The following is a 24,776-nucleotide window of genomic DNA, read 5'->3' as shown; positions in this document are numbered from 1 at the left end:
AACAACTAGCGGTGTTGGAGCCCAGGGACAGCAGGAGGAGGAGGTGGAGGAGATAGGAGGGATTGACACACACACAGCTGGGGAACAGCTGACGTTACTGAACCCCAATAACCGAGGAGCGACTGTTGGCTGTGCGGACAGCACTTCCAGACAACAACTAGCGGTGTTGGAGCCCAGGGACAGCAGGAGGAGGAGGTGGAGAAGATAGGAGGGATTGCCACACACACAGCTGGGGAACAGCTGACGTTACTGAACCCCAATAACAGAGGAGCGACTGTTGACTGTGCGGACAGCACTTCCAAACAACAACTAGCGGTGTTGGAGCCCAGGGACAGCAGGAGGAGGAGGTGGATCAGATAGTAGGGATTGCCACACACACAGCTGGGGAACAGCTGACGTTACTGAACCCCAATAACAGAGGAGCGACTGTTGACTGTGCGGACAGCACTTCCAGACAATAACTAGCGGTGTTGGAGCGTTGGAGCCCAGGGACAGCAGGAGGAGGGGGTGGAGGAGATAGGAGGGATTGCCACACACGCAGCTGGGGAACAGCTGACGTTACTGAACCCCAATAACAGAGGAGTGACTGTTGACTGTGCGGACAGCACTTCCAGACAACAACTAGCGGTGTTGGAGCCCAGGGACAGCAGGAGGAGGAGGTGGAGGAGATAGGAGGGATTGCCACACACACAGCTGGGGAACAGCTGACGTTACTGAACCCCAATAACAGAGGAGCGACTGTTGACTGTGCGGACAGCACTTCCAGACAACAACTAGTGGTGTTGGAGCCCAGGGACAGCAGGAAGAGCAGAGGAACACAGTGTAAGCCGAAGCCTGATTGGAGAAAGTCGAAGGGGAACCTTTAACCCCCCCCCAAGGTGTTTGTAGCTGAAAGAGCCAGCTTGTGCAGCACAAAGGATGCAAAAGGAAAAGGTGGCTCTTTTCATTATGCTCCTTGCAAACACAGAACTAAACACTTATAAAATGTGTCCCTTGATACCGTGAGACCATCCCGGAGGTGGGACTTTCCTTCATAATATGACGCAGCACAGCCGTCATTCCTACCCCCTTGGCGCCGTGCCCCGGCTCCTCAGCGTTGTTTGATTCTGTCCCGGAGCCTGCGCTGTTATGTTATCCCTTGGCCAGGCACACTTAGCGCTGCCCATCTTCTGACATCATTTGGTGTCAGTCTGGCTGCGCCTGTGTGGCCGCGCTGGCCGAGAGCCCGCCTCGCAGTGTCGTCTAATATAATCCCACCGCGGGCCTGGGATCCGTGGCTATGCGCAGTGCATATCCTCGCCTCTCACTCCCCTCCCTCTGGCTTCTTCAGACTGTGCGGTGTCACGGCCGTGGCATGCTATTAGGGATCAGCTGATGGCGCACAGTCTGAAGAAGGCGAAGGGAGATGAGTGAGAGGCGGAGGTGAAGATATGCACTGCACATGCCCATGGATCCCAGGCCCGCAGTGTGATTAAATCAGAAGACACTGCAAGGCGGGATCTCGGCACGCTCCACGGCTATTTCTAGTTGTGTTGATAGGAGTAGGGTTTGCGGTCAGCAGAGTTCCCATTTCCCCAGAGCTCGTCCTGATTCCGTGTTTAACTATCAGGTCATTCCTGGTGCACCTAACCACCAGGTCTATAACAGTACAGCTGGCCCACAAAGTGTTAATGCATCTCAATAGAGGGAAAAGAGAAGTTCTGAGACCATTTTTTTTTTCTCTGCAGTGTGTTTTGCCTTTCTTTTCCCCTTAAACTCTGGGTGGTTCAGAACTCAGGTGTGGATATGGACATTCAAGGTCTGTCATCTAGTGTAGATCAACTCGCTGCAAGGGTACAAAACATTCAAGATTATGTAGTTCAGAATCCTATGTTGGAGCCTAGAATTCCAATTCCTGATTTGTTTTCTGGGGATAGATCTAAATTTCTGAATTTCTAAAACAATTGTAAACTGTTTCTTGCCCTGAAACCCCGCCCTTCTGGTGACCCTATTCAGCAAGTGAGAATCATTATTTCTTTGTTGCGTGGCGACCCTCAAGACTGGGCATTCGCCCTGGCGCCAGGAGATCCTGCATTGCGTAATGTAGATGCGTTTTTTCTGGCGCTGGGATTGCTTTATGATGAACCGAATTCTGTGGATCAGGCAGAGAAAATTTTGCTGGCTTTGTGTCAGGGTCAGGATGAAGCGGAGGTATATTGCCAGAAGTTCAGAAAGTGGTCTGTGCTTACTCAGTGGAATGAGTGTGCCCTGGCAGCAATTTTCAGAAAGGGTCTTTCTGAAGCCCTTAAGGATGTTATGGTGGGGTTCCCCACGCCTGCTGGTCTGAATGAATCAATGTCCTTGGCCATACAGATTGATCGGCGCTTACGTGAGCGCAAAACTGTGCACCATTTGGCGGTATCTTCTGAGCAGAGGCCTGAGCCTATGCAATGTGATATGACTTTGACCAGAGCTGAATGGCAAGAACATAGACGTCAGAATGGGCTGTGTTTTTACTGTGGTGACTCCACTCATGCTATCTCTGATTGTCCTAAACGCACTAAGCAGTTCGCTAGGCCTGTCACCATTGGTACTGTACAGCCTAAATTTCTTTTGTCCGTTACTCTGATTTGCTCTTTGTCATCCTATTCTGTTATGGCATTTGTGGATTCAGGCGCTGCCCTGAATTTGATAGACTTAGAGTTTGCCAGGCGCTGTGGTTTTTTCTTGGAGCCCTTGCAGCATCCCATTCCTTTGAGGGGAATTGATGCTACGCCTTTGGCCAAGAATAAGCCTCAGTACTGGACCCAATTGACCATGTGCATGGCTCCTGCGCATCAGGAGGATATTCGCTTTTTGGTGTTGCATAATCTGCATGATGTGGTCGTGTTGGGTTTGCCATGGCTACAGGTCCATAATCCAGTATTGGATTGGAAATCTGTTGTGAATTTGGATTCTGGGCTCCCCCGGTGGCTACTGGTGGAATTGAACTGGTGTCTTCATCTTCTCTGTTCACCTGTTCCCATCAAGATGTGGGAGTCGCTATATAACCTTGCTGCTCTGTTAGTTGCTTGCCGGTCAACAATGTTATCAGAAGCCTCTCTGTGCTTGTTCCTGCTCCTAGACAACTACTAGATAAGTTGGACTCTTGTCCATGTTTGTTTTTGCATTTTTGTTCCAGTTCACAGCTGTAGTTTCGTTACTGTGTCTGGAAAGCTCTTGTGAACAGGAATTGCCACTCTGGTGTTATGAGTTAATGCCAGAGTTTTAAAGTAATTTCTGGATGGTGTTTTGATAGGGTTTTTAGCTGACCATGAAAGTGTCCTTCCTGTCTTCTGCTATGTAGTAAGTGGACCTCAAATTTGCTAAACCTATTTTCATACTACGTTTGTTATTTCATCTTGATTCACCGCCAATACATGTGGGGGGCCTCTGTCTCCTTTCGGGGTATTTCTCTAGAGGTGAGCTAGGACTAATATTTTCCTCTGCTAGTTTTATTTAGTCCTCCGGCTGGTGCTGGGCATCTAGAATCAACGTAGGCATGCTACCCGGCCACTGCTAGTTGTGTGTTAGGTTTAGTTCATGGTCAGCTCAGTTTCCATCTTCCAAGAGCTAGTTCCTATATATGCTGATGCTATGATCTCTTGCCATTGAGATCATGACAGTTTGACCGGCCCACTAAAGGGTTAAAATCCTTGGCTGCGAAAGGAGAGAAATAAGTAGTCTGCTGAAATTTTTTTTTTTTTTTTTTTTTTTTCTCTCCTTTGAATGGCTCTGTGTTCACCTGTTTGCAATGGATCTTCAGAGTGTAACTGCAGGTTTGAATAATCTCGCCACGAAGGTACAAAATTTGCAAGATTTTGTTTGTCATGCACCTGTATCTGAGCCGAGAATTCCTTTGCCGGAATTTTTCTCGGGGAATAGATCTGGGTTTCAGAATTTTCGAAATAATTGCAAATTATTTTTGTCCCTGAAATCTCGCTCTGCCGGAGATCCTGCACAGCAGGTCAGGATTGTGATTTCCTTGCTCCGGGGCGACCCTCAAGACTGGGCTTTTTCATTGACACCAGGGGATCCTGCGTTGCTCAATGTGGATGCGTTTTTTCTGGCCTTGGGGTTGCTTTATGACGAACCTCATTTGGAGCTTCAGGCAGAAAAAACTTTGATGTCCCTATCTCAGGGGCAAGATGAAGCGGAAATTTACTGCCAAAGATTCCGTAAATGGTCTGTGCTTACTCAGTGGAATGAGTGCGCCCTGGCGGCGACTTTCAGAGAGGGTCTCTCTGATGCCATTAAGGATGTTATGGTGGGGTTCCCTGTGCCTGCGGGTCTGAATGAGTCCATGACAATGGCTATTCAGATCGATAGGCGTTTGCGGGAGCGCAAACCAGTGCACCATCTGGCGGTGTCCACTGAGAAATCGCCAGAGAGTATGCAGTGTGATAGAATTCTGTCCCGAAGCGAGCGGCAGAATTTTAGACGGAAAAATGGGTTGTGTTTCTATTGTGGTGATTCTACTCATGTTATATCAGCATGCTCTAAGCGCACTAAAAAGCTTGGTAAATCTGTTTCCATTTGCACCTTACCGTCTAAGTTTATTCTATCTGTGACCCTGATTTGCTCTTTGTCATCTATTACCACGGACGCCTATGTCGACTCTGGCGCCGCTTTGAGTCTTATGGATTGGTCCTTTGCCAAACGCTGTGGGTATGATTTAGAGCCTTTGGAGACTCCTATTCCTCTGAAGGGGATTGACTCCACCCCATTGGCTAATAATAAACCACAATACTGGACACAAGTAACTATGCGTATTAATCCGGATCACCAGGAGATTATTCGCTTTCTGGTGCTGTATAATCTACATAATGATTTGGTGCTAGGATTGCCTTGGCTGCAATCTCACAACCCAGTCCTCGACTGGAAAGCTATGTCTGTGTTGAGCTGGGGATGTAAGGGGGCTCATGGGGATGTACCTGTGGTCTCCATTTCATCATCTATTCCCTCTGAAATTCCTGAGTTCCTGTCTGACTATCGTGACGTCTTTGAAGAATCCAAGCTTGGTTCGTTACCTCCGCACCGAGAGTGCGATTGTGCCATAGATTTAATCCCGGGTAGTAAATACCCAAAGGGTCGTTTATTTAATCTGTCTGTGCCTGAACATGCTGCTATGCGTGAATATATAAAGGAGTCCTTGGAAAAGGGACATATTCGTCCATCGTCATCTCCCTTAGGAGCCGGTTTTTTCTTTGTGTCAAAAAAAGACGGCTCTTTGAGACCATGTATTGATTATCGGCTTTTGAATAAAATCACTGTTAAATATCAATACCCATTGCCGTTGCTGACTGATTTGTTTGCTCGCATAAAGGGGGCCAAGTGGTTCTCTAAGATTGACCTTCGTGGGGCGTATAATTTGGTGCGAATCAGGCAGGGGGATGAGTGGAAAACCGCATTTAATACGCCCGAGGGCCACTTTGAGTATTTAGTGATGCCTTTTGGTCTTTCAAATGCTCCGTCAGTTTTCCAGTCCTTTATGCATGATATTTTTCGCGATTATTTGGATAAATTTATGATTGTGTATCTGGATGATATTCTGATTTTTTCGGATGACTGGGACTCTAATGTCCAGCAAGTCAGGAGGGTTTTTCAGGTTTTGCGGTCTAATTCTTTGTGTGTGAAGGGTTCTAAGTGTGTTTTTGGGGTACAGAGGATTTCCTTTTTGGGATATATTTTTTCCCCCTCTTCCATTGAAATGGATCCTGTCAAGGTTCAAGCTATTTGTGATTGGACGCAGCCCTCTTCTCTTAAGAGTCTTCAGAAATTTTTGGGCTTTGCTAACTTTTATCGTCGATTTATTGCTGGTTTTTCGGATATTGCTAAGCCATTGACCGATTTGACTAAGAAGGGTGCTGATGTTGCTGATTGGTCCCCTGATGCTGTGGAGGCCTTTCGGGAGCTTAAGCGCCGTTTTTCCTCTGCCCCTGTGTTGCGTCAGCCTGATGTTGCTCTACCTTTTCAGGTTGAGGTCGACGCTTCTGAGATCGGAGCTGGGGCAGTGTTGTCGCAGAAAAGTTCTGACTGCTCCGTGATGAGGCCTTGTGCCTTCTTTTCCCGTAAATTTTCGCCCGCTGAGCGGAATTATGATGTTGGGAATCGGGAGCTTTTGGCCATGAAGTGGGCTTTTGAGGAGTGGCGCCATTGGCTTGAGGGGTCCAGACATCAGGTGGTGGTATTGACTGACCACAAAAATTTGGTTTATCTTGAGACCGCCAGGCGCCTGAATCCTAGACAGGCGCGCTGGTCATTATTTTTCTCTCGGTTTAATTTTGTGGTGTCATACCTACCGGGTTCTAAGAATGTTAAGGCGGATGCCCTTTCTAGGAGTTTTGAGCCTGACTCGCCTGGTAACTCTGAGCCCACAGGTATCCTTAAGGATGGAGTGGTATTGTCAGCCGTTTCTCCAGACCTGCGGCGGGCCTTGCAGGAGTTTCAGGCGGATAGACCTGATCGTTGCCCACCTGATAAACTGTTTGTTCCTGATGATTGGACCAGTAGAGTCATCTCTGAGGTTCATTCTTCTGCGTTGGCAGGTCATCCTGGCATTTTTGGTACCAGGGATTTGGTGGCAAGGTCCTTCTGGTGGCCTTCCCTGTCACGAGATGTGCGAGGCTTTGTGCAGTCTTGTGACGTTTGTGCTCGGGCCAAGCCTTGTTGTTCTCGGGCTAGTGGATTGTTGTTGCCCTTGCCTATTCCTAAGAGGCCTTGGACGCACATCTCGATGGATTTTATTTCAGATCTGCCTGTTTCTCAGAATATGTCTGTCATCTGGGTGGTGTGTGACCGTTTCTCTAAGATGGTCCATTTGGTTCCTCTGCCCAAGTTGCCTTCTTCTTCCGAGTTGGTTCCTCTGTTTTTTCAAAATGTTGTTCGTTTGCATGGTATTCCTGAGAATATCGTTTCTGACAGAGGGACCCAATTCGTGTCTAGATTTTGGCGGGCATTCTGTGCTAGGATGGGCATAGATTTATCTTTTTCGTCCGCTTTCCATCCTCAGACGAATGGCCAGACTGAGCGGATTAATCAGACCCTGGAGACATATCTGAGGTGTTTTGTGTCTGCTGACCAGGATGATTGGGTTGCTTTTTTGCCATTGGCGGAGTTCGCTCTCAATAATCGGGCCAGCTCTGCCACTTTGGTGTCCCCGTTTTTCTGTAATTCGGGGTTTCATCCTCGATTTTCCTCTGGTCAGGTGGAATCTTCGGATTGTCCTGGAGTGGATGCTGTGGTGGAGAGATTGCATCAGATCTGGGGGCAGGTGGTGGACAATTTGAGGTTGTCCCAGGAGAAGACTCAGCTTTTTGCTAACCGCCGTCGTCGTGTTGGTCCTCGTCTTCGTGTTGGGGACTTGGTGTGGTTGTCTTCTCGTTTTGTCCCTATGAGGGTCTCTTCTCCTAAGTTTAAGCCTCGGTTCATCGGCCCGTATAAGATATTGGAGATTCTTAACCCTGTTTCCTTCCGTTTGGACCTCCCTGCATCCTTTTCTATTCATAACGTTTTTCATCGGTCATTATTGCGCAGGTATGAGGTACCGGTTGTGCCTTCCGTTGAGCCTCCTGCTCCGGTGTTGGTTGAGGGTGAGTTGGAGTACGTTGTGGAGAAAATCTTAGACTCTCGTGTTTCCAGACGGAGACTCCAGTATCTGGTCAAGTGGAAGGGATACGGCCAGGAGGATAATTCTTGGGTGAATGCATCTGATGTTCATGCCTCTGATCTGGTTCGTGCCTTTCATAGGGCCCATCCTGATCGCCCTGGTGGTTCTGGTGAGGGTTCGGTGCCCCCTCCTTGAGGGGGGGGTACTGTTGTGAATTTGGATTCTGGGCTCCCCCGGTGGCTACTGGTGGAATTGAACTGGTGTCTTCATCTTCTCTGTTCACCTGTTCCCATCAAGATGTGGGAGTCGCTATATAACCTTGCTGCTCTGTTAGTTGCTTGCCGGTCAACAATGTTATCAGAAGCCTCTCTGTGCTTGTTCCTGCTCCTAGACAACTACTAGATAAGTTGGACTCTTGTCCATGTTTGTTTTTGCATTTTTGTTCCAGTTCACAGCTGTAGTTTCGTTACTGTGTCTGGAAAGCTCTTGTGAACAGGAATTGTCACTCTGGTGTTATGAGTTAATGCCAGAGTTTTAAAGCAATTTCTGGATGGTGTTTTGATAGGGTTTTTAGCTGACCATGAAAGTGTCCTTCCTGTCTTCTGCTATGTAGTAAGTGGACCTCAAATTTGCTAAACCTATTTTCATACTACGTTTGTTATTTCATCTTGATTCACCGCCAATACATGTGGGGGGCCTCTGTCTCCTTTCGGGGTATTTCTCTAGAGGTGAGCTAGGACTAATATTTTCCTCTGCTAGTTTTATTTAGTCCTCCGGCTGGTGCTGGGCATCTAGAATCAACGTAGGCATGCTACCCGGCCACTGCTAGTTGTGTGTTAGGTTTAGTTCATGGTCAGCTCAGTTTCCATCTTCCAAGAGCTAGTTCCTATATATGCTGATGCTATGATCTCTTGCCATTGAGATCATGACAGAAATCAATGTCGGTGTCCAGTTGGGGTTGTCAAGGGGTACATGGGGATGTTTCATTGTTGTCAATTTCTTCCTCCACTCCTTCTGAAGTCCCTGAGTTTTTGTCGGATTACCGGGATGTATTTGATGAGCCCAAGTCTAGTACCCTACCTCCTCATAGGGATTGTGATTGTGCTATTAATTTGATTCCTGGTAGCAAGTTCCCTAAGGGACGACTTTTCAATTTGTCTGTGCCAGAACACGCCGCTATGCAGAGTTATATAAAGGAGTCCTTGGAGAAAGGGCATATCCGCCCGTCGTCGTCACCATTGGGAGCAGGGTTCTTTTTTGTGGCCAAGAAGGATGGTTCTCTGAGACCTTGTATAGATTACCGCCTTCTTAATAAAATCACGGTCAAATTTCAGTACCCTTTGCCTCTACTGTCTGATTTATTTGCTCGGATTAAGGGGGCTAGTTGGTTCACCAAGATAAACCTTCGAGGGGCGTATAATCTCGTGCGTATTAAACAGGGCGATGAATGGAAAACAGCATTTAATACGCCCGAGGGCCATTTTGAGTACCTGGTGATGCCATTCGGCCTTTCTAATGCTCCCTCTGTGTTTCAGACCTTTATGCATGACATCTTCCGAAAGTATCTGGATAGATTCATGATCGTATATTTGGATGATATTTTGGTCTTTTCGGATGATTGGGAGTCCCATGTGAAGCAGGTCAGAATGGTGTTCCAGGTCCTTTGTGCTAATTCCTTGTTTGTGAAGGGATCTAAGTGTCTCTTTGGAGTTCAGAAGGTTTCCTTTTTGGGCTTCATTTTTTCCCCTTCTACTATCGAGATGGATCCTGTTAAAGTCCAAGCTATTTATGATTGGACTCGGCCTACATCTGTGAAGAGCCTTCAGAAATTTCTGGGCTTTGCCAATTTTTACCGTTGCTTCATCGCTAATTTTTCTAGTGTTGTTAAACCGTTGACTGATTTGACCAAGAAGGGTGCTGATGTGGTGAATTGGTCCTCTGCGGCCGTTGAGGCTTTTCAGGAGTTGAAACGTCGTTTCTCTTCGGCTCCTGTGTTGTGTCAGCCAGATGTTTCGCTCCTTTTTCAGGTCGAGGTTGATGCTTCTGAAATTGGAGCAGGGGCTGTTTTGTCTCAGAGAAGTTCTGATTGCTCTGTAATGAAGCCATGCGCTTTCTTTTCGAGAAAGTTTTTGCCTGCTGAGCGTAATTATGATGTTGGCAATCGGGAGTTGTTGGCTATGAAGTGGGCATTCGAGGAGTGGCGACATTGGCTTGAAGGAGCCAAGCATCGCGTGGTGGTCTTGACAGATCACAAGAATCTGACTTATCTCGAGTCTGCCAAGCGGTTGAATCCTAGACAAGCTCGTTGGTCGCTGTTTTTCTCCCGTTTCAATTTTGTGGTTTCGTACCTTCCGGGTTCTAAGAATGTGAAGGCTGATGCCCTTTCAAGGAGTTTTGTGCCTGATTCTCCTGGGGTTCCTGGGTCGGCTGGTATTCTCAGAGAGGGGGTAGTTCTGTCTGCCATCTCCCCTGATTTGCGGCGGGTGCTGCAGGAGTTCCAGGCTGATAGACCTGACCGTTGTCCAGCGGAGAAACTGTTTGTCCCTGATAGATGGACTAATAGAGTTATCTCTGAGGTTCATTGTTCGGTGTTGGCTGGTCATCCTGGGATTTTTGGTACAAGAGATTTGGTGGCTAGGTCCTTTTGGTGGCCTTCCTTGTCGCGGGATGTGCGTTCTTTTGTGCAGTCTTGTGGGACTTGTGCTCGGGCTAAGCCCTGCTGTTCTCGTGCCAGTGGGTTACTTTTGCCCTTGCCGGTCCCGAAAAGGCCCTGGACGCATGTTTCCATAGATTTTATTTCAGATCTTCCTGTTTCTCAAAGGATGTCGGTCATCTGGGTGGTTTGTGATCGCTTCTCTAAAATGGTCCATTTGGCACCCTTGCCTAAATTGCCTTCTTCCTCTGATTTGGTTCCATTGTTTTTCTAGCATGTGGTTCGTTTGCATGGAATTCCGGAGAACATCGTGTCTGACAGAGGTTCCCAGTTTGTTTCAAGGTTTTGGCGGTCCTTTTGTGCTAAAATGGGCATTGATTTGTCTTTTTCTTTGGCTTTCCATCCTCAGACAAATGGCCAAACCGAACGAACCAATCAGACTTTGAAAACTTATCTGAGATGCTTGGTTTCTGCGGATCAGGATGATTGGGTGACCTTCTTGCCATTGGCTGAGTTCGCCCTTAATAATCGGGCCAGTTCGGCTACTTTGGTTTTGCCTTTTTTTTGTAATTCTGGTTTTCATCCTCGTTTTTCTTCAGGGCAGGTTGAGCCTTCGGACTGTCCTGGTGTGGATTCTGTGGTGGACAGGTTGCAACAAATTTGGACTCAAGTGGTGGACAATTTGACCTTGTCCCAAGAGAAGGCTCAACGTTTCGCTAACCGCTGTCGCCGTGTTGGTCCCCGACTTCGTGTTGGGGATCTGGTTTGGTTATCATCTCGTTATGTTCCTATGAAGGTTTTTTCTCCTAAGTTTAAGCCTCGTTTCATTGGTCCTTATAAGATTTCTGAAATTCTTAATCCTGTATCATTTCGTTTGGCCCTTCCTGCTTCTTTTGCCATCCATAATGTGTTCCATAGGTCGTTGCTGCAGAGATATGTGGCGCCTATGGTTCCCTCCGTTGATCCTCCTGCTCCGGTGTTGGTCGAAGGGGAGTTGGAGTATGTGGTGGAGAAGATTTTGGATTTTCGTATTTCGAGACAAAAACTTCAGTACTTGGTCAAATGGAAGGGCTATGGTCAGGAGGATAATTCCTGGGTTGTTGCCTCTGATGTCCATGCTGCCGATTTAGTTTGTGCCTTTCATTTGGCTCGTCCTGATCGGCCTGGGGGCTCTGGTGAGGGTTCGGTGACCCCTCCTCAAGGGGGGGGTACTGTTGTGAATTCCGTTCTCGAACTCCCTCCTGTGGTCATGAATGGTACTTCGGTGAGTTCTGTCCTTGGACTCCCTCTGGTGGCTGTGAGTGGAGCTGCTGGTTCTGAGATTCCTTCCCCAGCTGCCCTCGTTTAGGGCTAGGCTAGGATTCTCTATTTAACTCCACTCAGATTGTTACTCCATGCCAGCTGTCAATGTTCTAGTACTGGTTCAGATCTCTCCTGGATCTTTCTGAGGACCTGTCTAATCCAGCAAAAGCTAAGTTCCAGCTTGTTCATTTGTTGCTTATGGTTTTTCTTGCTAAGTTCTAGTCCAGCTTGCTATCATGAAACTGCCTGGCTAGCTGGAAGCTCTGGGGGTGCAGAGTGGCACCACCACACCGTGAGTCGGTGCGGGGGTATTTTTTCCACACTCTGCGTGGTTTTTGTAGTTTGTTGTGTTGACCGCAAAGATCCCTTTTCTATCCTCAATCTGTTTAGTTAGACTGGCCTCTCTTTGCTAAAGCCTATTTCATCCTGTGTTTGTGATTTCCTCTTAACTCACAGTCAATACTTGTGGGGGGCTGCTTTTACCTTTGGGGAAATTTCTCTGAGGCAAGTGAGGCTTTGTTTCCTTTCTTTAGGGGTAGTTAGCTCTTAGGCTGTGAAGAGGCGTCTAGGCAGAGTCAGGCACGCTCCACGGCTATTTCTAGTTGTGTTGATAGGAGTAGGGTTTGCGGTCAGCAGAGTTCCCATTTCCCCAGAGCTTGTCCCGATTCCGTGTTTAACTATCAGGTCATTCCTGGTGCACCTAACCACCAGGTCTATAACACACAAGTCAAAGGTTGCTCTTTTAAATTCTGTTCCTTGCACACGCTGAATGAAACACGTATGACATTTAGCCCCTTATACAGTCAAAACTGTCTTGGAGGCGGGAGTTTCCTTCTTAATGAGACGCAGCACAGATGTCAAGAATCCCACCTTGGTGCTGGGCGCGGCCTCCTGAGCGTCGTTATTTGCTGTACAGGAGTCTGCGCTGTCGTGTTATCCCTTGGCCTTGCGCTGTTAGCGCTGCCCATCTTCTGACATCATTTAATGTCGGCCGGTGCGGTTTGCAATGACCATGAATCCCAGCCCCGCAGTGCCTTTACAGTGTTTCACACTGCGGGGCTGGGATTCATGGCCTGGTGCAGTACATATGTTTGCCTCTCGCTCGGGTCCTTACACCTGCTTCAGACTGTGTGGCGTCAGCTGATCCCTTATCGCATGCCACGGCCATGAAGCCGCACAGTCTGAAGAAGGCGGAAGGAGATGAGTGACAGCCTGGTGAAGATATGCACTGCTCATGCCCGCCAATCACACCCTCGTCAAAATAAATAAGACACCGAGGGGCGTTGTGTCGGGCAGGGCGGCCGCAGAGGCGCAGGCAGCCAAACAATGATGTCAGAAGACGGGCAGCGCTACCAAGGGGGTCGCTGCGTTTTAATGGTCTCAGGGGACACATTTTAGAAGTGTTAAGTTCCACATGTGCAAGGAGAATAAGCTTATGAGCCACCTTGCACACATGCAGCATTACTGCTGTACAAGGTGGCTGTAAAACATACAAACGCCTGGGGGAGGGGGGACAGGTTCCCTTCAATTTCAGTTCTTGTGTCTGCGTGGCGTTTGCAGGACACGTTGCCGGCTACACAGCAGGGGAACAGCTGTCGGTGCTGAACCCCACTGACACATTGGCGGGTGTTTTGCTCTGTGCAGCCAGCACTTCGGGGCACCAACTGGTGGTGTTAGAGCCCGGGGTCAGCAGGAGGAGCAGAGGGAGCAGAGTGTAGGCCGAAGCCTGCACTGGAGGCAGCTTTGTGTCTGTGTGGCTGTTGCAGGACACGTTGCCGGCTACACAGCAGGGGAACAGCTGGCGGTGCTGAACCCCACTGACACATTGGCGGGTGTTTTGCTCTGTGCAGCCAGCACTTCGGGGCACCAACTGGCGGTGTTAGAGCCCAGGCTCTGCAGGGGGAGCAGAGTGTAGGCCGAAGCCTAATTGAGCCAATTTTAAAGGTAACCTTTAACCCCCCCTCAGGGGTTACAAACTAGAAGAGCCACACCTTGGGCAGCAGTAATGCTGCACAAGTCAAAGGTTGCTCTTTTAAATTCTGTTCCTTGCACACGCTGAATGAAACACATATGACATTTAGCCCCTTATACAGTCAAAACTGTCTTGGAGGCGGGAGTTTCCTTCTTAATGAGACGCAGCACAGATGTCAAGAATCCCACCTTGGTGCTGGGCGCGGCCTCCTGAGCATCGTTATTTGCTGTACAGGAGTCTGCGCTGTCGTGTTATCCCTTGGCCTTGCGCTGTTAGTGCTGCCCGTCTTCTGACATAATTTAATGTCGGCCGGTGCGGTTTGCGATGACCATGAATCCTGTTGTGAACTCTGTTTTTGGGCTCCCTCTTGTGGTCACAAGTGGTACTGTGTGAGTGCTGTCTTTGGGCTCCCTCTGGTGGCTCTTTGTGTCATTCTGCAGGTCTGAGGCTGGATCAGCTGTCTCGTTATGTTAGCTGGTTTCCTATTTAGCTCACCTGGACTATCAGTTGTTGCCTGCTGTCAATGTATTCAGTGCTATTTTGATCTCTCCTGCCTACCTTTGTTACCAGTCTCTCCAAGAGAAGCTAAGTTTTCTGTTTGTTCATTTTTTGATCATCAGTGTTCAATATGTTCCTTGGTTATTTATTTGTCCTTATCCAGCTTGCTAATATGTGATTTCCTTGCTTGCTGGTAGCTCTAGGGGGCTGAGTTTCTCCCCTCACACCGTTAGTTGGTGTGGGGGTTCTTGAACTCTCAGCGTGGATATTTTGTATAGGGTTTTTTACTGACCGCACAGTTCCCTGCCTGTCTTCTGCTATCTAGTATTAGTGGGCCTCATTTGCTGAATCTGTTTTCATTTCTACGTTTTGTATTTTCCCCTTACCTCACCGTTATTATTTGTTGGGGGCTTCCTATATCTTTGGGGTCATTTCTCTGAGGCAAGTGAGGTCTTACTTTCTCTATAGGGGTATCAAGTTTCTCAGGCTGCGTCGAGACATCCAGGAATTTAGGCACGTTCACCGGCTACCTTTAGTGTGTTTGGTTAGGATCAGGTTTTGCGGTCAGTCCAGTTACCACCTCCCTAGAGCTTGTTTTATGTTCAGTAACTTAGCTAGTTTATTCTGTGATCCTCAGCCACTCAGGAGCATAACAGTACAGCAGGCCAAAAAGTGTTTAATGCATCGCAGAAGTGAGATAAGAGAAGCCCTGAGTACAATTTTTTTTTTTCCTCTCCCTTTGCTGCAGTCTGTCCAGCCTCTCTCATCCCCTTAATCTCTGGGTGGCTTTGAGTTCAGCTGCAGACATGGATATTCAGAGTCTGACTTCTAGTGTGGATCATCTTGCTGCAAGGGTGCAAAGCATTCAGGATTTTGTTGTTCCCAGTCCTATGTCGGAGCCAAAAGTACCTATTCCTGAGTTGTTTTCTGGAGATAGATCAAGGTTTCTGAATTTTAAGAATAATTGTAAATTATTTATTTCTTTGAGACCTCGTTCTTCTGGTGATTCCGCTCAGCAAGTTAGAATTGTTATCTCCCTGTTACGTGGCGACCCTCAAGATTGGGCTTTCTCCCTGGTGCCAGGAGATCCTGCATTGCTGAATGTGGATGCGTTTTTTCTGGCGCTTGGATTGCTTTATGAGGAACCTAATCTTGAGAACCAGGCAGAAAAAGCCTTGCTGGCTCTCTCTCAGGGCCAGGATGAAGCTGAGGTGTATTGTCAAAAATTTCGGAAATGGTCGGTGCTTACTCAATGGAATGAGTGTGCCCTGGCTGCAAATTTCAGAGAAGGTCTTTCTGAAGCCATTAAAAATGTTATGGTGGGGTTCCCCACGCCTGCAAGTCTGAATGACTCAATGGCTTTGGCCATTCAGATTGATCGGCGTTTGCGGGAGCGCAAATCTGCGCACCATCTGGCGGTGTTTTCTGAACAAAGACCTGAGTCTATGCAATGTGATCGAATTCTGACCAGAGTTGAGCGGCAAAATCATAGACGTCAAAATGGGTTGTGCTTTTACTGTGGTGATTCAACTCATGTTATCTCAGCATGCTCTAAGCGCTTAAAAAAAATCGCTAAAACTGTCACCGTTGGTACTATACAGCCTAAATTCATTTTGTCTGTTACTTTAGTTTGTTCTCTGTCATCCTACTCAGTTATGGCTTTTGTGGATTCAGGTGCTGCCCTGAACCTGATGGATTTGTCTCTTGCCAGGCGCTGTGGTTTAGTCCTGGAGCCTTTAGAATTCCCTATTCCACTGAGGGGAATTGATGCTACACCGTTGGCTGAGAATAAGCCTCAGTATTGGACTCAAGTGACCATGTGCATAACTCCTGTACATCAGGAGGTGATTCGCTTTCTTGTGCTGCATAATTTGCATGATGTTGTCGTTTTGGGTCTGCCATGGTTGCAGGCCCATAATCCAGTACTGGATTGGAAAGCTATGTCTGTTTCAAGTTGGGGTTGCCAGTTGATCCATGGCGATGCTCCTTTGGTGTCAATTGCTTCTTCCACTCCTTCTGTGGTCCGTGAGTTTTTGTCGGACTACCAGGATGTATTTGATGAGCCCAGATCCGGTGCCCTACCTCCTCATAGGGATTGTGATTGTGCTATAAATTTGATTCCTGGTAGTAAGTTCCCTAAGGGACGACTTTTTAATTTGTCTGTACCAGAACATGCCGCGATGCGGAGCTATATAAAGGAGTCTTTAGAGAAGGGACATATTTGCCCGTCCTCCTCCCCTCTTGGTGCAGGATTCTTTTTTGTGGCCAAGAAGGATGGTTCTCTGAGACCTTGTATTGATTATCGTCTTCTAAATAAAATCACGGTCAAATTTCAGTATCCTTTGCCATTATTATCTTATCTGTTTGCTCGGATTAAGGGATCCAGTTGGTTCACCAAGATAGATCTTCGTGGTGCGTATAACCTTGTGCGTATTAAGCAGGGGGATGAATGGAAAACAGCATTTAATACGCCCGAAGGCCATTTTGAGTACTTGGTGATGCCTTTTGGACTCTCTAATGCTCCTTCTGTGTTCCAGTCCTTCATGCATGACATCTTCCGAGAATATCTGGATAAATTTATGATTGTGTATCTGGATGACATTTTGGTCTTTTCTGAGGACTGGGAGTCCCATGTGAAGCAGGTCAGGATGGTATTTCAGGTCCTACGTGCTAATGCCTTATTTGTGAAGGGCTCAAAATGTCTCTTCGGAGTACAGAAGGTTTCCTTTTTGGGTTTTATTTTTTCTCCTTCTATTATTGAGATGGACCCAGTCAAGGTTCAGGCTATTCATGACTGGACTCAGCCTACATCTGTTAAGAGTCTTCAGAAGTTCTTGGGTTTTGCCAATTTTTACCGTTGCTTCATTGCTAATTTTTCTGGCGTGGTTAAACCCTTGACGGATTTGACCAAGAAGGGTTCTGATGTGACTAATTGGTCTCCTGCGGCCGTGGAGGCCTTTCGGGAGCTGAAGCGCTGGTTTTCTTCGGCTCCAGTTTTGTGTCAGCCTGATGTCTCTCTTCCTTTTCAGGTCGAGGTTGATGCTTCTGAGATTGGAGCAGGGGCTGTTTTGTCGCAGAGAAGCTCTCATTGCTCTGTGATGAAGCCTTGTGCTTTCTTTTCGAGAAAGTTTTCGCCTGCCGAGCGGAATTATGATGTTGGTAATCGGGAGTTGTTGGCTATGAAATGGGCATTTGAGGAGTGGCGACATTGGCTCGAGGGAGCTAAGCATCGTGTGGTGGTCTTGACTGATCACAAAAATCTGATTTATCTCGAGTCTGCCAAGCGGCTGAATCCTAGACAGTCTCGTTGGTCATTGTTTTTCTCCCGTTTCGATTTCGTGGTCTCGTACCTGCCTGGTTCGAAGAACGTGAAGGCTGATGCGCTTTCTAGGAGTTTTGTGCCTGACTCTCTGGGAGTTTCAGAGCCGGCTGGTATCCTCAGAGAGGGAGTGATTTTGTCTGCCATTTCCCCAGATTTGCGACGAGTACTGCAGAAATTTCAGGCTGATAGACCTGACCGTTGCCCACCAGAGAGACTGTCCCAGATAGATGGACCAGCAAAGTTATTTCCGAGGTTCATTCTTCGGTGTTGGCAGGCCATCCTGGGATTTTTGGTACCAGAGATTTGGTGGCTAGGTCCTTCTGGTGGCCTTCCTTGTCGCGGGATGTGCGTTCTTTTGTGCAGTCCTGTGGGATTTGTGCTCGGGCTAAGCCTTGCTGTTCTCGTGCCATCGGTTTGCTTTTGCCTTTGCCTGTCCCGAAGAGTATCTCCAAATTAGTAACAATATCTGAGTTTAGGGAATATTTTAACTGTGTGAACATGTAATCCCTTAAAATACTTTTTATTAAATATATCTTAAAAAATTCAAAAATCCCAGTGACATAAAACAAAAAACAGGATCAAAAAACAGGATCAAAAAAGTGCACCTATCCTCACAATATCCCTACACTTTGCTGCTCTCCCTACCTCACAGTGGAGGTTGGCACCCTGATAGAGTCGATTCTGGCGCCCCCACTCAACGGCGGCTATCCACTGCTCACCCTATCAACCACCTATAACACTACAGGTGGGAAAACAATGAATTTATATAAAGAGATGAAATATAGTGTGGAGAGAACAGCAACAAAAAATAGGTGCACAGAAAAAAGTCCCCAAAATTGTCCAGAGTATTTTGATACATATGGGACAAATAATGACAAGGGGAATAATAGTCTAATATGCAATGGTTCAAGAAAAACATTTTTTTTATATATAAACCAAAACTGTACGTAAGCAGCCTATCTCAGCCTTAGGTAGGATAAGCCCAATGAGCCTCAGTAGCATGGTTAATGCAGTCCTTTAACCCTATGGTATACGACCTAAGGCTGTCAACCACAGACAATAGATGATTCGCAATAGCAGGTGGCCAATAATGTACTATCCGTTATAGCTTCATATTGATATCAGACTGTACACTTAGCGCTGCCCATCTTCTGACATCATTTGGTGTCAGTCTGGCTGCGCCTGTGTGGCCGCGCTGGCCGAGAGCCTGCCTCGCAGTGTCGTCTAATGTAATCCCACCGCGGGCCTGGGATCCGTGGCCATGCGCAGTGCATATCCTCGCCTCTCACTCCCCTCCCTCTGGCTTCTTCAGACTGTGCGGTGTCACGGCCGTGGCATGCTATTAGGGATCAGCTGATGGCGCACAGTCTGAAGAAGGCGAAGGGAGATGAGTGAGAGGCGGAGGTGAAGATATGCACTGCGCATGCCCATGGATCCCAGGCCCGCAGTGTGATTAAATCAGAAGACACTGCGAGGCGGGATCTCGGCCAGCGTGGACGCACAGGCGCAGTCAGCCTGACACCAAATGATGTCAGAAGAGGGGCAGTGCTAAGTGTGCCTGGCCAAGGGATAACATAACAGCGCAGGCTTCGGGACAGAATCAAACAACGCTGAGGAGCCGGCGTACGGCGCCAAGGGGGCAAGAATGACGGCTGTGCTGCGTCACATTACGAAGGAAAGTCCCACCTCCGGGACGGTTTTACGGTATCAGTGGACACATTTTATAAGTGTTAAGTTCTGCGTGTGCAAGGAGCTAAACAAAAATAGCTACCTTTTCCTTGTGCAGCATTACTGCTGCACAAGCTGGCTCTTTCAGTAACAAACGCCTGGGGTGGGGGGGGGGACAGGTTCCTTTACATTTCAGTTGTTGTGTCAGCGTGGCAGTCGCAGGACACATTGCCGGCTACACAGCTGGGGATCAGCTGACGTTACTGACACCCATTAACACTGGGTCGTATGTTTTGACTGTGCAGACGGCACTTCTGAGCCTCAACTGGCGGTGTTGGAGCCCAGGAATGAAAGTTCAGGTGGTAGAAAGATGAACACAACAGGAGACCTGGATACTGTAGATAGTCACCTAATTATTTAATCAGGAAGAGGAGTGGCAAATTCCTGCGAGATCCAGGCCTGGTTCATTTTCAGGAAAGTAAGCCGGTCAACGTTATCGGAGGATAGTCGCATGCGACGGTCAGTTAGTACACCACCTGCAGCACTAAAGACGCGTTCCGATAATACACTAGCCGCAGGGCAAGCCAGCACCTCCAATGCATACTGGCTTAGCTCTGGCCATGTATCCAGCTTTGAGACCCAAAACTTGAAAGGGGAAGAGCCGTCTGGGAGTACAGCAAGAGGGCAAGACATGTAGTCTGTCACCATCTGACGGAACCGTTGCCTCCTGCTGACTGGAGCCGTCTGTGATGGTGTAGACTTTTGTGGCGGGCACACAAAACTGTGCCACAGTTGGGCCATACTGGTCTTGCCTTGGGCAGAGGCACTGCTTCTGCTCCCTCTTTGTGCAGAGCCTCCTCCACTGCCTGGACGCACTGAGCTGCTTTGTAATGCACTAGCAGCACTTCTCTCAGTTGGACTGGAGAAGATGATGGAATTCACCAGTGTGTCTTGGTACTCCCGCATTTTTCGCTCCCGGTTCAACGGTGTGATGAGGCTTTCTACGTTGTCCCGGTAGCGAGGATCGAGGAGGGTGAACACCCAATAATCAGACATGTTGAGAATGTGGGCGATGCGTTGGTCGTTTTTCAGGCACTGCAGCATGTAATCCAGCATGTGCTGCAGACTGCCAACTGGCCAAGAAACGCTGTCCCCTGCTTGAGGCGTGATCTCTGCCCGCTCGTCATCACCCCACCCTCGCTGTACACACTGACTACTGGTCAATTGTGTAACTCCGTCCTCTGGACGGATGTCTTCCTCCTCCATTGACTCCTCCTCATCCTCCACACAAAGTGTCCCCTGCCTACGCGTTTGTGAGGAACCACGTGGTGCTGACTGTCCAGAAGATGATGGAAATGGTGAATCCTCATCCTCCACCTCTTCCACAACATCATCCCTTAGCGCTTGCAGTGATTTTTCAAGCAGGCAGATAAGGGGGACAATCATGCTGACTAGTGCATCATCTGCACTCGCCATCCGCGTGGAATAATCGAAGGGACGCAAAACCTGGCAGACGTCCTTCATAGTGGCCCACTCTGTGGTTGTGAAGTCTGAACGGCGCGGAGTGCGACTTCTTTGCGCCTGATGCAGCTGGTACTCCATTACTGCTTGCCGCTGCTCACACAACCGCTCCAACATATGTAACGTGGAATTCCACCTGGTAGGTAGGTCACATATGATGCGATGTTCCGGAAGGCGGAATCGGCGCTGCAGAGCCGCAACGCGTGATTTTGCCGTGCTGGAACGCCGCAAGTGAGCACACTCTAGGCGGACCTTGTGCAGCAGTGCATCAAGATCCGGAAAGTCCCTCAAAAAACTCTGCACGACCAAATTGAGCACATGTGCCAGACATGGGATGTGAGTGAGGTTGCCGAGGCCCAGAGCTGCCACCAGATTTCGGCCATTATCACACACTATCATGCCTGGCTGGAGATTCGCTGCCACAAACCACACATCGCTCTCCTGCTTGATGGCATTCCAGAGCTCCTGCGCTGTGTGGCTTCGATTCCCCAAAGAAATTAATTTCAAGATGGCCTGTTGACGTTTGGCCACGGCTGTGCTCATGTCGGTCGTAACAGGTAAACGTTCACGGGTCCATGTGGAGGTGGACTGTGACGGCTCCTGCAGCGATGATTCTGAGGAACTTGTGTAAGAGGAGGAGTCAATGCGTACAGACTGGATTCCTGCAATCCTTGGAGTGGGCAGGACACGTCCTGCGCCACTCGCACGATCTGTACCCGGCTCAACAACATTAACCCAATGGGCAGTGAGGGAAAGGTATCGCCCCAGTCCATGTTGACTGGTCCACGCATCGGTGGTGAGGTGGACCTTGCTACTGACGGCGTTCAGTAGCGCGTGTTTTATGTGTCCCTCCACATGCTTGTGCAGGGCAGGGACGGCTTGCCTGCTGAAATTAAAGCGGCTGGGCACATTGTACTGTAGGACTGCCAATGACATCAAGTCACGGAAGCTGTCAGTCTCCACCAGCCTGAATGACAGCATTTCCAGTGACAGAAGTTTGGCAATGCCTGCAGTCAGAGGCTGTTCTCGTGGGTGGTTTGACGAGAAAGGCCACCTTTTCTCCCATGCCTGTACTACCGATGGCTGTAGACTGGGCTGGGAGTGTGAGGATATCTGGGAACGTGGTGCTGTGGGTGGAATTACAGTGGGTCTCTGGACAACAGTGTGAGCTGGAGGAAGAGGCAACACGAGCTGAAGAGGTGGTAGCTGCCGCTGTTGGTTGGCCTAGCTCTTCAGTGTGTTTCTGTAACTCCGCCGCGTGCCTGTTCCGCACATGTTTCCACATGTTGGAGGTATTGAGGTTGCTGACATTTCTCCCTCTTTTGACTTTGTGATGACACACCTTGCATTTGACATAGCAAATGTCATCTGCAACTGTGTCAAAAAAGGACCAGGCACTGCAAGTCTTGGGAGCGCCCTTTTTGGCTTTTGGAAGAGACATGCTCCTAACGGGTGCCAAAGTGGAGGCTACAGGATCCGCAGTCTTCCCCCTCCCTCTCCCTCTTTGGCCCGTTCGGGGAATCTCTTCCTCAGAGCTGCTCCCACCACCTTCCTGTCCCTCACGCCAAGATGGGTCAAGGACCTCATCATCTACACTACCCTCTGCCACCAACTGCTCCTCCTGGGTAGTCTCAGCAGCAGAGCACGCACCAGAAAGTGGCACCTGAGTGTCATCATCAGCGGATGCGTTCTGCGGTGTGGTGACCGGAGGCACTGGCCCACCCGCCTCTTCAGAGGAAGAGAGAAAAAGCTGTTGGGCATCACTGCACACTGCCTCTTCTTCCATTTCTCCAATGCTGCTTGGCTGGCCCCCTGTTTCCAAGCCAAGAGATTCAGAGAACAGAAGTAGAGACGGCTCCTGTCCTGAGCTCTCTGTCTTCCTGGGCAATTTGGCAGGTGGTGAAGAGACAGATGGGTGCTCTCCAGTGCTCTGTGTCTGAGAGGATGTGGCACTAATTGAAGTCGATGCGTTAGCTGCCATCCATCCGACAACGGCTTCAATTTGTTCTTCACACAGCAGCGGTGTACGGCGCTCTCCTACAAAGCTGCGCATGAAGGACTGTTCCCTGCTGAAACTGGGTGCTGATGAGTCACCGGTGCCCGCAGCAGGCACAGAATCCCCATGTCCTCTCCCTGCTTGGCACCCACGCCCACGTGCCTTACTCCCTGCCTTCTTCATCTTGGTTGACTGATAAAGATAAGTAGAAAAGTACTAACGGCTTTGTGTGCTTATTCCTGAACAGCTCCTAACAGGTATAAGAAACAATAATTTTCTAAAGTGTGGACTAGACTTTAATATCAGCTAATGTGGCCTACACAACTGTAAAGTGGTGTGTTTGGTGAACTTTATTATTTATTTATTTTTTGGGGGCTGAACTGACAACAGGGAGAGCTGCAGTCACACGGAGACCGTGCAGACAGCCGTAAACGGCGCTGCAAGGCCCCAAAAACCTCCTCTACGTTATCCTATGTAGTGTTTTTCCACAATTTAGCTAGATACAGGTGGAAAGACACAAATAGGAATTTTTTTAAAAAATGTGCAGCAGCCTGCACTACTTAGAAAAAAGGAAATTGGATTTTACGGTATGACGCAGTGATTTACCCTGAGCTGGATACAACCGGCTATGGCTGCACACAGACTACAGGGCGAGCTGCAGTCACACGGAGACCGTGCAGACAGCCGTAAACGGCGCTGCAAGGCCCCCAAAACCTCCTCTACATTATCCTATGTAGTGTTTTTCCACAATTTAGCTGGATACGGGTGTAAGGACACTAATAGGAATTATTAGAAAAAATGTGCAGCAGCCTGCACTACTTGAAAAAGAAAAAAAAAAAATAGAACAGTATGAGGCAGTGAACCACCCTCCCTGAACTGAATACAACCAGCTATGGCCTATGGCTGCCCACAGACTAGAGAGTGGGCTGCACACACACACACAGAGACCTTGCAGATCGCTGTGAAAACAGCGCTGCAAGGCAAAAGCAAGGTGATTAGTAGGTGAACACAGCGGTTGCTAAATTAGCCTTGGAAAAGAACAATGAAGCAAATCGCTATGTCAACTGGCCCTCAGTCAGCAAACAGCGTCCTGTCACTAACTGAGTTCACAGCAGAGTGAGCGCAAAATGGCGCCAGCGACTTTTAAACTGCAGCATGACATCATTTCAGCAGCCAATCACAGCCTTGCCAGTAGTTTCATGCCCACCATGCTGAACATTGACTGAATTCGTGCAGTTTGAATCCTGGGAACTTCCGATTCCGGTATCCGATACGCGGCAAGTATCGGATCTCGGTATCGGAATTCCGATACCGCAAGTATCGGCCGATACCCGATACTTGCGGTATCGGAATGCTCAACACTAATTTTGTATGCAAGTTTTGAACTGATACCATGCTGGAGTGAGGTACGGCAAGTTTATTAAATGGTACTCGCTGGCTCGTGTTTGGGCTGTTTGTGCTCTAGAAAATGAAATCCAGGTAATCCATGAACTGGAGTAGATTTCAGTTAATGCCAGTTTTAAGTCATATCGTGTAGTAACTCTGCTGTATCCTAGTGAATCAGGCACCCTTTTGGTAAGCTCAGTCCTTTCTTACAAAAGGTGCCCTTTGTTCACTGTTTTCTCTATTGTGAGTGACACAAATTATGATTTTTTTACTCCAGAAAACTGCCTTAGGAGCATTAATAAATTCACTCTAATGTTTTTGCCTGTGTATCATGATATGGCCACCTGATATGCTGGTGAAAAGTATCTCCATGTAATAGATAAAGTGAACATTAGGTGGTACTGTTGTATAAAATGTTCAACATAATAATAATAATAATAATAATTTTATTTATATAGTGCCAAAATATTCTGCAGCACTTTACATTTAAAGTAACACATAGTTCAACAGTTACAGGTAGAGTGAGGGCCACGCTCACAGGCTTACAATCTATGAGATAATAGGGGGGACACAACAGGTAAAAAATGCTTATCAACTATGGTCCAGCCATCATTATAATAAATAATTGTTTTCATATTAACCTGCATGATCCGGTCACTAGCCAGTGTGAGACAGTGACCCCTGCTACAGCTAGGGGGCGCTGTTTGTTCTCCCCAGGATGTGTACAGAAGCATAGTGAGGCTATGAGGGGGCATTACAGTCGCAGGTGTGGCTGTGATTACAATTGTTAAAAGCCCTGTAGTATAGAGAGGTTTTAGAATTGAGTCTCAA

At 48.2% G+C, this 24,776-nt stretch overlaps 1 protein-coding gene across 10 annotated transcripts in view; it reads left to right on the top strand.

Moving 5' to 3' along the window:
* Positions 1 to 24,776, top strand: part of GULP1 (GULP PTB domain containing engulfment adaptor 1) — a 1,809,167-nt gene that overhangs the window by 1,204,593 nt on the left and 579,798 nt on the right. The window lies entirely within an intron of this gene.

The sequence above is a fragment of the Ranitomeya variabilis genome, chromosome 7 (assembly GCF_051348905.1).
Source record: "Ranitomeya variabilis isolate aRanVar5 chromosome 7, aRanVar5.hap1, whole genome shotgun sequence".
In the NCBI taxonomy this organism is placed as follows: Eukaryota; Metazoa; Chordata; class Amphibia; order Anura; family Dendrobatidae; genus Ranitomeya; species Ranitomeya variabilis.
Note: the sequence above shows the minus strand (reverse complement) of the source record. Positions and strands in the feature narration are given on the sequence as shown.